At 35.8% G+C, this 16,385-nt stretch overlaps 1 pseudogene; it reads right to left on the bottom strand.

Annotated features, from left to right (window-relative positions):
• Window positions 1–5,590: 5,590 nt before the first annotated feature.
• LOC141417891 (vomeronasal type-1 receptor 3-like) lies at window positions 5,591–6,320 on the bottom strand (annotated as a pseudogene).
• Window positions 6,321–16,385: the final 10,065 nt, after the last annotated feature.

Below are 16,385 nucleotides of genomic sequence, written 5' to 3'. Positions count from 1 at the left end.
TTGGGTCATCCTTTGATGCATCTCTCCTAATTGCATCATTCATCTCCATGTTATGGACTGTGTAGAATGCTTAATAATATTCTCCTATACTGTCAATTTTAGAAATAGACAAGAATATTAAAATAAAAATGCTACATTGTACAATGTTGTTTACTTTATTTCAAAGACCACAATATATGTTTAATCCTGGTGAGTTAAATACACATTTCAACAATATTGCATATTATTTCCATGTGTACAGACCAGATGTAACACAACGAAACATGAGTTCCATAGCTCTACTGGGGCAACACCTCAGATTACACAACATGAAGAGATATAAAACAGAACAGGAACAATGCAGGAATAATGTGTGAGGACAGTCACAGCTCAATACAGACACCATGAAAATGACAGAGAAAAATGTTTATGCTAAGCAATCACAGTAGATGTTACCATAGATTCTTTTAGCAGACACACACAGTGGGTAGTGTGAAATGTGACACTGGGTTTTCAGAAAAGCTGCTGATGTTTTATTTCTATATCTGGATGCTGGTCTCATTGGGTTGTTCACTGTAAACATACATGGAGGTTTCTGCACAATTTTTTTGCTTACAGAATGCCAGGATCCATGGTACACACCTGTAATCCCAGCTACTTGGGAAGCATAGGTAAGTGTATTGAGGTCTGAGGCACTATGTGAACAAAAGCAAGGTACTATTTAAATAAAGGAGCAGGGTCATATAGTTCACCTAATAGAGAGTTTAACCACCAAGCACAACTGAATATAGAGAAAAAAATGTTTAAGGAAAAATCTGTACACACATTTTAAGGGAAGTTGGCCAATGCTGATATCCAATCTAAGCCTATAAAGATCAAACAGAATTTTTTCAAATTTGTAGACCAAAGAGACCACCAGGATGAAGAGAAGGGGAAGGGTGTAAGTGGAAGACATTCAGGAGCACTGCAATATTCCTAAAGGGGTAATAAGGCAGATGTATCCCAGATGGAGAAAAGCATCATAGTGAATGAAAGACAATCTCCCAACTTGAACACTATGCTGGAATTGCAAATTGAAACTGCTCCCTGAGTAAAGCTGCTCTAAATACTCACCCACCCTACCCCAGAAATATTTTTTGATAAAGAACCATTTTCAAGAGCTCATGGTGATACCACTTCTTCATAGGAAAATTGTCACTCAATTGTTGGATATCTTCTTAGCGGTAGAGAAAGCTGGGGGATAGTAGAAAATGATCTAATAAAACGAATTCACTAGAATCACATGGGCAGACAAAATGGAATCCAAGAGTCAGAGAAAAATAGGAGATGTGAGGGTGGAACTTCATGTCTCTTGCCTCACATTCCTGAGAATTTTAATGATATAATGAAGAAAACAGAGCAGGAAATTCTTGATTAATTAAATCAAGGCAAGGTAAATTAAGATAAGGCACAATGCTGCTGGACAATGATGTTTTAAAATATTTGTATTTATTTTTATTATTGTACTAGGGATACATTGTGGCATTTTTGAAAGTTCTTACAATATATCAAATACATGATCGTTTAATACACCCCCTCCATCATTCTCTGAACCCCACCTTGTTGCATACCTGGAATAATTTTAACAGGTATCAGCTTTCCATTTACATGCATGCATGCACAGTATTTGCACTATATTTACCCTACTATACCCTTTCCCTTCATACTCCTCCAATCTACTGGTAGAAACACCCCAAAGATCTGCTTTGCCCAGTTGTTCTTGGATTTTCTAAAAAATACGTTTCTTGTAAGATAGCTATATAGGAAAATTCCTTGTGAATATATATAAATGAGTTGCATTACAAATATCAAATACATTTAATATGTTTATATGTATTATAGGCCAAATTGTTTTATCTGCCATATTTTCACCTTTCTTCCTAGTTCCCTTCTTATGCTGATTTCAATAGGTTTGAAAATTCTTTATTCATTGTTATATTGAAAATACATCCACCATATTCACCTTCTTAACTTCCTTCTTCTAACTCCTTCTCTCATATGTGACCTCCATTTGGCATGCCCTGTTTTTCATAATATGCCTTGCATTAGGTCTATAGTCCACACATGAGAGAAAACATGCAGCTTTTAGCTTTATGAACCTGGCTAACTTCACTTAAGATGATTTTCTTCAGTTCCATGCTTTTACCTGCAAATGACAAATTTTCATTCTTCTTTATGGCTTAAGAAAATTCCATTGAATATAAATACCAGATTTTCTAAATCCATTCATCAGCAGTAGGGCGACTTGGCTGTTTCCATAGCTTAGCAATTGTGAATAATGCTGTAATAAACATGGATATGCAGGTGTTTTATTGTAATAAGACTTACATTCCTTTGGGTATATCCCTAAGACTGTTATTTCTGAATTATACAGAATTTCTGTGTTTAGTTTTTTGAAGATCCTCCATACTGTTTTCCATAGTGCATGTACTAATTTACATTCCACCAACAGTGTGTAAGGGTTCTTTCTTTCCCACATCTGCACCAACATTTGTTGTTGCTTGTGTTCTTGATGATAGTCATTCTAACAATAGTGAGGTGGAAACTTAATGTGGTTTTGATTTGAATCCCCTTTATGCCCAGGAATGTTGGGCATTTCCTCATAAATAAAAGTCCAGGAATTGACATATTCACTGCTGAGTACTATCAGACCTTTAACCTTTAAAGAAGAACTAATATGAACACTCCTTAAATTTTTCTATGAAAACAAATGGGAAAATGATTATTGGCCAATCTGTTTAATGAACTTAAATGCAAAGTCCTCATTAAAATATTGGCATACTGAATTCAACAGCATATCAAAATGATCATACACCATGATCAAGTCAGTTTCATTCCAGGGATGCAGGAATGGATTGACACATACAAATCATTAAATGAAATACACCATATTAACAGAAGCAAAGACAGAAACCACTTTATCATCTCAATAGATACAGAAAAAGCCTTGGAAATATTAAACATCCTTTCATGATAAAAGTTCTGGTGAAACTAGGACTAGAATGAATGTACCTCAAGATAATACGGGCTATATATGACAAGACTATATTCAACATCATACTAAAAAGAGAAAAATTGAAATCTTTTTCCCAAAAGTCAGGAATGAGAAAAGGGTTTCCATTCTCTCCACTCTTACTCAACATATTCTTAGAATCTTTTGACAGAGTAATAACTTAGGATGAAGAAATAAATGGAGTAAAAATAGGAAAGGAAGAAGTCAAGATATCCTTGTTTGCAGATGATATCATTTTATACTGAAAAGACTTGGAAAACGTCACCAAAAAAAACTCTTAGACACCATAAACATCTTCAGCAAAGTAGCAGTACACAAAATCAAATCACAAAACTCTGCACCTTTTCTATACATGAATAGTTACAGACAGACAAAGAATAAAGGAAAACAATTCCACTTACAATAGCATCAAAAAATACCTAGGAATGAAATTAACAAAGGATTTAAAAGACCTCTACAAGGGAAACTACAAACCATTGAAGAAACAAATAAAAAATGACTACAGAAGATGGAAAGAATCTCCCATATCATGTAATGGCAGAAATAAATATTGTGAAAATGGATATATTACCAAAAGCAATCTACATGTTCAATGCAATCTCCATCAAAATCCCAATAACATTTATCACAGAGCTTGAAATATCAATCGTACAGTGCATTTGGAAGCACTGAAGACCATGAATACTCAAAGCAATACTGAACAAAAAGAGCAATGCTGGAGGTATCACAATACCTAACCTCAAACTGTACTACAGAGCCATAACAATAAAAACAGCATGATATTGTAACAAAACATACATGATAACTAGTGGAACAGAATATAAGACTTGAACATGAATTCATGCATTTATACCCTCCCTGCACCATGATTTTTGACAATGGCAACAAAAACGTATGAAGGAGAAAAGGCAGCCTCTTCAACAAATGTTACTGGAAAACTGGATGTCTGCATGCAGAATGCTGAAACTAGATCCATTTGTTTCACCTTGTATAATGATCAACTCAAAGTGCTGCAAGGACCTAAATATAAGACCTGAAACTTTGAAGCTTGTGCAGGAAAGAGCAGGGAGTACACTGGAACTATTAGGCATAGGCAAGGACTTCCTAAATAAAACTCAAATGAATCAGCAAATAAAGAGAAAATATTGACAAATGGAAATAAATGAAACTAAAAAGCTTCTTTATAACAAAGGAAATGGTCACCATATTGAAAAATTAGCCCAAAAATGGGAGAAAATCATTGCCAGCTATAAATCTATAAATACCATAATATGCATGGAGCTCATAAAACTAAACTCCCCCCAAATCAGATATCCAATGAAGAAATGGGCAGATGAACTGAACAGAGCTTTTCAAAGGAAGAAGTCCAAATGAGTGATCAATTTTATTCATCTGTTTATTTATTTATTTATTTTTATACTGGTATACTTTGCTGTATTGATTTTGGTCATTTGGTGGTGACAGTTTAGTACTATGAGCAATAATTAAGCTCACTTTCCTGCACTTTCTCACCCTGCTACTATAAAGTTTGTTTGAAAACAAGAATGGTACAAGTATCCAGTGTTTATACAATCATGTAAATTAATTTGAAAACATAAATATATGTAAATAAAATGACCCTTGTAGACTTTGAAGATGCTATGTGTTTCTTATGAAGAATTGTTGAATCTGAAAAGACACATTTAATTGAAAAAATTCTTGTAGACTTGATCTAAACTAAAGGCACAGCAATATAATAGGTTGGAGATGGAATCATGCTTGCATTGAGAACTATAATTTCATTTCATTGTATTTTAAGGAATAAATGAATACTTCCAATTTTCTATTTCCATATCTTATGTTCTAATTACTTAGCTTTTATTTGCTTCTAACACAAATGTTGTGTACAATCCCCTGAAATTTATTTTTTCCTTTTGATTTCTAATTTATTCCCACCCCCAATATATTACCTATAATATGTAAGGAATGAACATATGCTTCATAAATGCATATCTAAATTATACCAGAGCAACACAATTTAATAGGAAAGTAATATCACCCATAAAAGTAGTATTACACTTTCAAATATTAAAATTTTTAAAAGGATGAATAAAGTAGATAAAAAACAGTTGTAATAGAGTATATGTGAAAATAGCAATAGGAACAGTATAATAATTTAGCTCATAATCGTGTATAAATTATTAATTTGACTCTATGTACTGTTATTCTCGATTAACATCAGCTCTGAGTTACTCATAAAATGTACAGTGTAACATAAAATCATAACAACCAGATATCAAGGGTTCAGGAGTGTCCTGGCTTGCTTTGCTCAAACAAATTGTAAAGAAGACTCATCTTTGGTTAATGGCACTGTGGGAGGTCAGATCAGCCATTGAGTCCTCTTTGAAGGAAGACAAATTTCATGTCTGAAAAGGAGAAAATAAATGTAGAAATAATTTTCATATTCTTAATCAGAACAAAAGTTTGGGTAACATGAATCAACAATTCCAGTAATTTTATCAAATCCTGATTTAGTTTCGGGTGTAGACCAACAAGTAAAATGTAATGAGGTGGTTTGAGTCATAAAGACAAAACAAACCAACTCTCAAGAAAAAGGATGCTGTGGGTGGCTTTGCTTTCAGGAGATGGCTGTGAATACAGGCTGGCACTGTGGACATGCTGGGCTCTCCTGTGGTGTCTGTGGAGGAGATGCACCATGTAGAGGCTACTCCAGATCATAAGAACCACAAAGAGTACATCATGAATAATCATGACACTTAAAAATACATATGAAAGTTGATGTAAACCAGTAGTTTTACAGTATCCTCCAGAATATCCAGATCAATCATAGTGGAATTGCTGCTGTCTGACTTGGATATAGATCAGCATGTTGATAATTAAGAAAGAAAGGAAAGAAGGGGAAATGCAGGAGGGGAGTTTAGATTTAAGCCACGCCCACTTAGCATTACTGGGAATGATGGTGATGGCTTGAAATACACTCAGGAGAGAGGTGGTGCAGATGGAAAGACCACATGTAACTTGGTAAGTGTACAAATCTGCCTTACAACCCACATCACTGAACAAATGTCCAACTCCAAAGGATGACATGGTATCTGGTACCAACCTGAACATAATGGTCAACAGATTGATCAGTTTCAGGTATGTGAAAATCACATCTATGGGCTTCATCAGATGCCTTTGAAACAAGGTGGTGTACATATGTAATGCAAAGAGCAATGTGTTTCTCATGAATCCAACAGAAATTTCAGATATAAGAAAAAAATCCCCAAATTAGGTCACTGGGAATCATTACCTGAGTGCAGGTTTAACTGGATAACTCAGCCTTTCACAAAACACAAAAAGACTATATTGTGGAATTAATATTTATGGAGCTTGTGGAAGAATAGTGATTGACAGCTCGGTGTGAGTGAGGGTTGTGGAATGTACAACCCTTCTGTATTTCTGGAACAGATGTGGCACTTCCACACACTGGATTCCAAGGTCATTTATGAACTGCAGTATACGTAGAGGGTAGAATTCAAATGCTGATACCTACAATACATTACATTACAAAGTCATATTTGTCCCATATGAAAAAAAATCAGCATTTATTTTTTGTTTTCATAATTTTCTTCAGAGAAATCTATTTTCATATTATTAATAAACATGAGTTAATCAATAATCCTCTGCTTTGTGGAGTAAATTTGGTGGTGATCAAAACCCAAGTCTCTCAAATGTGAGACAAATGCTCTGCCACAGAAATGCAACCCCAGCCCCAAGAATCTTAAAATTTCAGAAACAAGCTGTGTATCAGGGGATCATGCCTCTAATCTGAACTTGGGAGGCTGCAATCAAGAGGACTGAGTTTCCAGGCTAGCCTGGACAAAACGAAACACCACATCAATGGAAAAAAGCTGAGTGTGTTGGTCTGTGCCTGTCATCTCAGGGATGGCAGGAAGCTTAAAATACAGGGAGCGTGGTCCAGGCTGGCCTGGGAAGAAAGTGATACCCCCACCTCTAAAATTAACCTGGACAAAACAAGCTGCAGGTGTGGGTCAAGTGACAGAACACCTGCCTAACAAGTCTGAAGCCCTGAGTTCAAATACAAGTACCAAACAAAAAACTTAGTTTAAGTAAATTATGTGTCCCTGAGGTACATTATCTGATTTATTAAAGAAGATTTTAATCATACTACAAGTAAAGTTGGTACAGAAAACATTTGGATTTCTATATTTAGGCATAAAATAGCTTTAGAGTACAATTTATTATTCTTCTTTATTCATTTATTCACATGTCGTCATTTCCTCCCTACCCCACCGCCCTCTCCCTCTCCTCCCCATCCCCCATCGCTTCCAGGAAGAACCTGTTCTGCCCTTATCTCTAATATTGTTGAAAAGAAAACCTTAGCAATAATGAGAAAGACAAAATGTTTTTGCTAGTTCAGGTAAGGACAGTTATACAGAGAGATTCCTAGCATTGCTTCCATGTACAAATGTGTTACAACCCAAGTTGATTCATCCCTAGTTCCTGAGCCCCTTCCCATATTGACCTCTGTTGCTTAAAGGTTTTGTATTAGTTCCTCTGCAGTGGTGACATGAAATACTTTCATGTTTTGAGTTTCTTACCTACCCCTATACCTCTCATATGTGCTCTCCCCTTATCATGTCATCTAAGCCCAACCACATTGCTGTATTTGTCCTAGATCTAAAGTCCACATATGAGGGAGAACATACAATTTTTGTTCTTCTGAGCCTGGCTAACCTTGCTCAGAATGATGTTCTCCAGTTCCATCCATTTACTTTCAAATGATAAGATTTCATTCTTCTTCATGGCTGAGTAAAATTCCATTGTGTATAAATACCACATTTTCTTATCTGTTCCTCAGTAGTGGGGCATTTGGTGTTTCTATAACTTGGCTGCTGTGAATAGCACTGTAATAAACATGGGTGTGCAAGTGACTCTGGAGTAACTTGTGTTGCATTCCTTTGGGTATATCCCCAGGAATGGGATTTTTGGATCATATGGCAGATTAAAAGCCTCCAAATTTTCTTCCAGAGTGGATGCACCAGCTTGAATTCCCACCAGCACTGTATGAGAATTCCTTTTTCCCCACATCCTCACCGACACCTGTCGTTAGTGGTGGTTTTGATGATGGCTATTCTAATAGGGGTGAGGTGGAATTGTAGTGTAGATTTGATTTGCATTTTCTTTATGACTAGAGATGGTGAGCATTTTTTCATGTGCTTTTTGGCCATTTGAATTTCTTCTTTTGAGAAAGTTCTGTTTAGTTCAGTTGCCAATTTTTTATTGGTTCGTTGATTTTGGGAGCGTTTAGTTTCTTAAGTTCCTTTATATTCTGGTTATCAGTCCCTCATCTGATGTATAGCTGGGTGGTTTCTTCAGTTTAGAGACCATTTCTTTTGCTGTGCAGAGCTTTTTAATTTTATGAAGTCCAATTTGTCTATCCTTTCTCTTAGTTGCTGAGTTGCTGGCGTTCTATTGAGGTAGTCCTTGCCTATACCTATTACTTCCAGCGTGTTTCCTGATCCTTCCTGTAAAACTTCAGTGTTTTGGGTCTGATATTAAGGTCCTTGATCCATTTTGAGTTGATACTAGTACAGGGTGATAAACAAGAATCTCATTCAATTCTTTGCAGTTGGATAACCACGTTTCCTAACAACATTTGTTGAAGAGGCTGTCTTTTCTCCATCATATATTTTTAGTGCCTTTGCCAAAAATAAGGAGGGCACAGTTGTGTGGATTCGTATCTGGGTCCTCTATTCCGTTCCACTGGTCTTCATGTCTGTTTTTGTGCCAGGACCATGCTGTTTTTATTGCTATTGATTTGTAATATAGTTTGAAGTAGGTTATTGTGATATCTCCAGCATTGCTCATTTTGCTGAGTATTGCCTTGGCTATTAGCGGTCTCTTGCACTTCCACGTGAATTTTAAGGTAGATTTTTCAGTCTCTGTGATCAATGTCATTGGGATTTTGATGGGAAATGCATTAAACATGTAGATTGCTTTTGGTTGTATAGCCATTTTTACTATGTTGATTCTACCAATCCATGAGCACAGGCGATCTCTCTACTTTCTGTAGTATTCCTCATTCTCTTTCTTAAGGGGTTTGTAGTTCTGCTTGTAGATGTCATTCACATTCTTTGTTTAGTCCAAGGTATTTGACTTTTTTGAAAATTATCATAAATGGAACTGGTTCCACATATTGTTTCTCAGTTTGTTTGTTATTGGTGTATAGAAAAGCTAATGATTTCTGTAAGTTGATTTTGTATACTGCTACCTTGCTGTAGCTGTTTATGGTGCCTAGGAGTTTTTGGGGTGAGATTTTTTGGTCTTTAAGTATAGGATCATGTCATATGCAAATATGGATATTTTGACAGTTTTTTTATTTATTTGCATTCCTTTTATTTCTTCTTCTTGCTTAATTGCTATGGCTAGGAATTTCAGTACTATGTTGAATAGGAGTGTGGATAGTGGGCACCCTTGTCTCCTTCCTGATTTTAGAGGAAATGGTTTCAGATTTTCTCCATTAAATATGATGTTGGCTGTATGTTTGTCATATATAGCCTTTACAATGTTGAGATACTTTCCTTCTATTTCTAGTTTTCTTACAGCTTTTATCATGAACTGGTGTTGGATCTTCTAGAAATCTTTTTCTGCATTCATTGAAATGATCAAGTGGTTTTTGTCTTTGCTTGTATTAATGTGCTGTATTACATTTATAGATTTGCATATGTTGAACCACCCTTGAATCCCTGGAATGAAGCTGACTTGGTCTTGGTGCATGATATTTCTAATGTGTTGTTGGATTCAGTTTGCCATTTTTTTATTGAGGATTTTTGCATTGATGTTCATTAAGAAGATTGGCCTATAGTTCTCCTTTTTGGAGGTGTCTTTGTCTGGTTTTGGGATGAGTGCAATACTGGCTTTGTAAAATATGTTAGGCAGTTTTCCTTCTCCTTCTGTTTCATGGAACAATTTAAGGAGGGTTGATATTAGTTCCTTTGTAAAGGTCTGATAGAATTCAGCAGAGAATCCATCAGGTCCTGGATGGTTTTTTTTTTTTTTGTGGGAGACTCTTTATTGCTGCTTCATATTCATTTTGAGTTATAGATCTATTCAAGGGATTAATGTCTTCTTGGTTCAATTTTGGATAGTCATAAATATCTAGAAATCTGTCTTTTTCTTCAAGCTATTCAAATTTATTATAATATAGGTTCTCAAAGTAGTCTGTGATGATTTCTTTGGTGTTTGTTGTTATCCTCTCTTTCCTCTTCTCATTTTAGTCAGATTTGGCAGGGGGCTGTCAATCTCATTTATTTTTTCAAAGAACCAGGTTTTTTCTTTGATTCTTTGTATTTTGTTTGTTTCTAGTTCATTGATTTCAGCTCTTATTTTTATTTCTCTTTCTGCTTCTTTTGGGATTTGCTTGTTCTTGTTTTTCTAGGAGTTTGAGATGAAGCTTTAAGTTATTGACTTGAGATCTTTCTGTCCTTTTAATATATGTACTCATGGTTATAAGTTTTCCTCTTAGGACTTCCTTTGCTTTGTCCCATATATTGCAGTAGGTTGTGTTTTCATTTTCATTAACTTCCAGGAACCTTTTAATATCCTCTCTTATTTCATCAGTGACCCATTGATCATTGAGCAATGTGTTGTTCAGTTTCCAGTTGTTTGCATATTTTACTGTTATTTTCATTGTTGAGTTCCAGTTTTAATGCATTGTGTTCAGATAAAACACATGATATTATTTCTATTTTCTTATATTTGCTGAGGTTTGCTTTGTGCCCTAAGATATGATCAATTTTGGAGAAGGTTCCAAGGCTGCTGAGAAGAATGTATACTGTGAAGAAGTTGGATGAAATAGTCTGCAGACATAAGCTATGTCCATTTGATCTATGGTGTGATTTAGAGCTAGGATTTCTTTATGGATTTTTTGTTTGGATGACCTATCTATTGGTGATAGGGCAGTATTAAAGTCTCCCACTACCATGGTGTTGAAGATTATATATGTTTTTAGGTCCTTCATAGTATGTTTGATGAAATTGGGTGCATTGATGTTGGGTGCATAGTAGGTTGATAATTGTTATTTCCTGCACCCATAGATAGAAACTGTCTACTCAGGAATTTCAGGAATCTTTTAATTGTGAAATCCATGTGGAGCCCAAGAATCCAGTGGATGGTTTTGAGTGTACAGATCTAAAACCAGGTGCTGATACTGATCTTGGGTTCAAGTGCTGAAACAGTCCTATTCCTTCATGGGCATGGCTAAAACACCTTTGGCCTTGAACCTGCAACCAAATCCTACAACCAAGAGGTCTAGGAGGAACCATGCACTCTGGTGCCTTGACAGAAAACTTTGTCTACCAATCAGCCCTGTTATTGGCACTGTATCTGAAAGTTATCCTGAAACTTATTTGGTAATAATTTAGTATTACTTGCACAAAGACCCATGGAGAGAATTGCCCATATCTCTGAGCCCAACATTTACCCATTCTTCTGACCCTCTCTGATGGACTTGTCATTGTCCATCCTCAGAAGGTTTGAGGTCCCTGAGTCTGCTTTTCATCCCCTCTTTGCACTGGGGGAACTATGGTTGCTGTTTAGGGACCTGCTAAGAGATATGTGTCCACCTGACCTAATACCCCATCCAATATCAGACTCTGAATGTGACAATCTACACTTTCTTTTTACTGAAGCTGGCATTCCATAGTTCAGGGCACTTCTGGGAGACATGCCCATCTGGAACCCCATGTCTGGAATCTGGTCCCAGGACACAGGCTGGCTTTCCCACACATCTAATTTATGCTATCTAGGATATCACCTTTGTGGACCCAGGCTGGGGAGCCCTGGCTGATCATGGAGCCTTTGTGAGCCTCTTCATGTAGAAGCAGGAATTATTCAACATATGGAAATCAATAAGCATTAAACATCAGTAAACAGAATGAAAAATAAAGCCCATGAGATCACTTCAATAGATGCAGAAAACTCATTTGATAAAATTCAATATCCATTCATTATATTAACTCTCAATAAAATAGGTAAATAAGACATATTCTTCAGCTAAAGGCTATAGAAGGCAATAATCCACAGCTGACATCACGTTAAAATGGGAAAAGTGAAAGTTGCTGTCTACATTCTGGAGAAAGACAATCTTACATACATTCAAGCTTTTGTCAGCATATTAGTAGAGTTCACCCCAGAGTAATCAGAGAAGGGAACAAAATAATGGTATCAAAATTAGAAAAATGGAAGCTTAATCATTGCTATATGAAAAGTTTATTCCATGTGAAATGCCCTAATAATTCACTGCATATCTGATAGAAAATTGCAGTTTATAAAATGAAGAGTCAAATTTCAGTAGCATATATATAAGTCTATAGCGAACTTCTGAAAAACAAATATACCAATTTTACTGATGACAACTACACAAAATATCTAGAAATAAATTTAACCAGCTAAGTAGGAGAACTCTAACAAAATAACTATAAAACATTGATGAAAGAACCTGAACAGACACAAAATTAATGGATAGATGCCCTATGTTCATGGATTGGAAGTCTCATTATGGTTTAGTTGCCTAGTACACCTAATTATTGTGAAAATTTGCATACTGAAGATTCATGCAATTTCTATTGAAATACAGGTGACATTATTACAGCAATAGGAAAAGCAATATTAAAATTCATATGCAACCACTAAAGATGCTGACTATTCAATAGTTTTGAGTACAAAGAAATAAACTTCAGATGTTACACTATCTCACTTCAAGATACACAGCACAGTAATAACTACCAAATGAACATGGTACTGGCAGAAATACAAGCATATAGCCCAAATGAATAGAGTATAGACCAGAGAAGGAGGCACAGACATCTAGAACCAACATTTTTAACAATCATGCTCAGAATTCACACTGAGAAAACAGTCTCTTCAATAAATGATGCTGGAAAAATTGAATTCCCCATTCAGAGACAAGAATCTTAACCCTCATCTTATATGAAACAGACTTGAAATTGATTGAAGACTTAAATGTAAAATCCCAAATTATGAAAATGCTAGAAGAAAACATTGGGTAGAGTTTTCCTGATATTTGACTGAGAGGGATTTTTTAAAAAGATTCCAAAACAACAGATAACCAAGTCAAAAATAGACAAATGGGATACCATCAAACTCAAAAGCATCTTTACAAGTAAAGACAAAAAACCTCACAGTGATGTGACAACTTAGAAAAAGAGAAAAAATATTTTCCAACTTTTCATCAGTGTGCAGCTAACCATCCTAAACATGAAAATCTAAACCACATATATCATTCTAGCTAGAGTGGCTGTTACAAAAACAGTATAAAATAAGTGATGGTAATGATGGAGAGAAGACAGTGATTATGCACTTTTGGTGACAATGTAAATTAGTACAGCCATTATGGAGGACAGTTTAGGAGATTTCTAATAAAACAAAATGATATATATCATGATACAGCTATCCAACCTCTAAGGATATATTCAAAGGAAACAAAATCAGCTTATCATTTTTATTGTAATAATATCCACAATAACCACATTCTTTGGACAAGGGTATACAAGTAACTGCCCTACCCTATAAGAACCTCCAAACAAGTTCCCAAGAATAGAAATTTACACATAGTGTCTCTCATGTCTGGAATCTGAACATTTGATATCACTGTAGAAGAAAGAGCAATAGTGATTGCTACAGGCAGGGAAAGTAGGGGGAGAGGATAGAGCAATGGTGGCTAATAGTTACCAAAATACAGTTGGATAGGAGTCAGAAGTTCTAGTGTTGGGCAGCACAGTGGTGTGACTACAGTTTGTGATTAAAAATGTTAATTTTGAGAAGAGCTACAGGAGAAGAACTCCAAATGTAAGGACCCCATAAGGGGTTGGAAATGCTAAAGTACTCTGATCTCCTCATATCATGATGTCCCCACAAATACATAAATTTTCTTGTACTCATTAAAAACAAAAATAAAAATCATGAGCTAATTGTTATATCATTCACTATCAGTGAAATCAGAAGAACCACCAGAAGCTATCTGTATGAATTCTTTCCATACATGAATTAATATTTAGCAAAATATAGGAGGGAATGAAGTAAGTGGTGAGCATTATGAATTGTGAACAAGACAGACAAAGAAAGACATATTCCACATGTTTTCACTCATGGAAGGAAAACAAAAGGTCAATCTTGTGGAATTGTGAAATGGGAGAGTGGACATTATTGATGGGAATGGGGAAGGGGGAGGGGACAGAGTTAAATAAAGGTGAATTATATGGACTTGAAAGGGTGGTGGGTAAAATAAAAGCAGTAGGACTGAGACCAGGTGCAGTGTGGGTGGATCATTGATGCCTTCTCTGTGCTTGTATGGAAATATCACAGAGAATACCATTAAACTACACAATCAATATGTTTTGATAAACATCACTTAGAGGTCTCACACTGTAAGGAATATGTTCTTTTTAGAACTTTTGCTTAAGACATTAACAAAAGCTCAATCTGTCCACCAGAATCTTCTTGGATAAAAGGACTCTAGACAAAAATTAGAATTTACAAAATGAGAGCAGCCACAGTGAGAGGCTAGAATACAGGTCATTCAGAAGAGTGGAGAACTCTCTAACCAGAAGATCCATACTGGATTCAGGGAGTTGGGGAAGAAACTGAAAAAATTCTGAAAGCTTTGGATAAGTGGTAAACCAGGAGCTCCTGGAGAATTAATTCATGAAGTGCCTGGGAAAGCTATTAAACCTGAAGAAGCTGCATCCAGGGACATTGCTGTGATGTTAATAGGGTACTATTGCTGTTGAGAGCCGTGTCAGTTACCAGGTCAAACACAACTTTTGGCAGAAAGAACAGGTTTCGGTAAATTACAGCACAAGGTAATGACAGCAATGTAGATTGACATGTTATATATTTTGTGAATCATGGAAGAGAGAAGTTTGATGTTTCCAAACACAAAGACATGATAAGGATTTTGGACTGCTAATCACATTGATTTGATCAGAACATATTCTACTACAGGTGTCAACTCAAAATGGATTAAGGATCTTAACATAAGATCTGAAAAGTTGAAGCTTGTGTAGGAAAAAGCAGGGAATACACAGGAATTAAAAGACATAGGCAATGACTTCCTTAATAGAACTCCAATGGCTCACAAAGGATTGACAAATGGGATTACATGAAATTAAAAAGCTTCTTAACAGCAAAAGAAATGGTCTCTAAATTGAGGAGACTGCTTGTAGAATGAGAGAAAATCTTGCCAAAGCTGTACATTTGACAAAGGATTGATAACCAGAATATGAGGGGCCTCAAAAAACTATACTCCCAAAAACTCAATGTCCGAATGAATAAATGGACATAAGAACTGAACAGAGCATTTTCAAAGGAAGAAATCTAAATGGCTAAAAATCACATGAAGAAATGCTCAACATCCCTGGCCAAAAACGAAATGGAAATCAAAACCATGTTAAGGTTTCAGCTCAATCCCATTAGACTGGCTACCATTAAGAATACAAACAACAATGAATGTTGGTGAGGATGTATGGAAAAAGGAACACTCATACACTGTTTTTTGGAATGTGAATTAGTAAAATCACAGTGGGAAACAGTATGGAGTCTCCTCAAAAAACTAAAAATAGAACTGCTATATGATCCAGCCATACCACTACTAGGGATGTACCCAAAGGAATGTGAGTCAGGTTACAACAGAGGCACCTGCACACCCATGTTTATTGCAGTGCTAGTCACAATAGCCAAGTTATAGAAACAGTCAAGATGCCCCATACTGAAAAATGGATTAAAAGTGTGATGTTTATGTACAATGGAATTTTATGCAGCCACAGACAAGAATAAAATTTTGTCATTTGTAGGTAAATGGATAGAATTGGAGGACATCTTTTTAAGTGAAATAAGCCAGGTTCAGAAGGCCAACAGCTGCATACATTCTCTCATATGTGAAATACAGACCTTATACAAATAGAGAAATATTATGCAAAACACATTACACTAAGGGGAGGTCATGTACAAGAGGAGTTTGATAAATGAAGGAAGTTAAAAGGTAAATATAAATGATGTACTGTCTATACAAGAGTAAATATAGTATTCTAAACAAGCAAAATGTCATTTTATTCTTTTTCTCTAATACAAAATCAGAGAACAGGAGGGTGGAACAGATCCTGTGTATGTGGGGGTGCTGGTAATTGTGGGAGGGGGAGAATGTGGAGGAACTCTGTATGAGGGTGCATATACTATGTACACATGTATGTAATTGTGAAAATGATACCTGTTGAAAATATGGGGGTAGGTATGTGGCAAAGGGCAGATAAAGGAGAATGGTGGAGGGGTG

This window comes from Castor canadensis, chromosome 16, assembly GCF_047511655.1.
Source record: "Castor canadensis chromosome 16, mCasCan1.hap1v2, whole genome shotgun sequence".
In the NCBI taxonomy this organism is placed as follows: Eukaryota; Metazoa; Chordata; class Mammalia; order Rodentia; family Castoridae; genus Castor; species Castor canadensis.
This window is presented reverse-complemented; position numbering and strand designations above follow the sequence as displayed.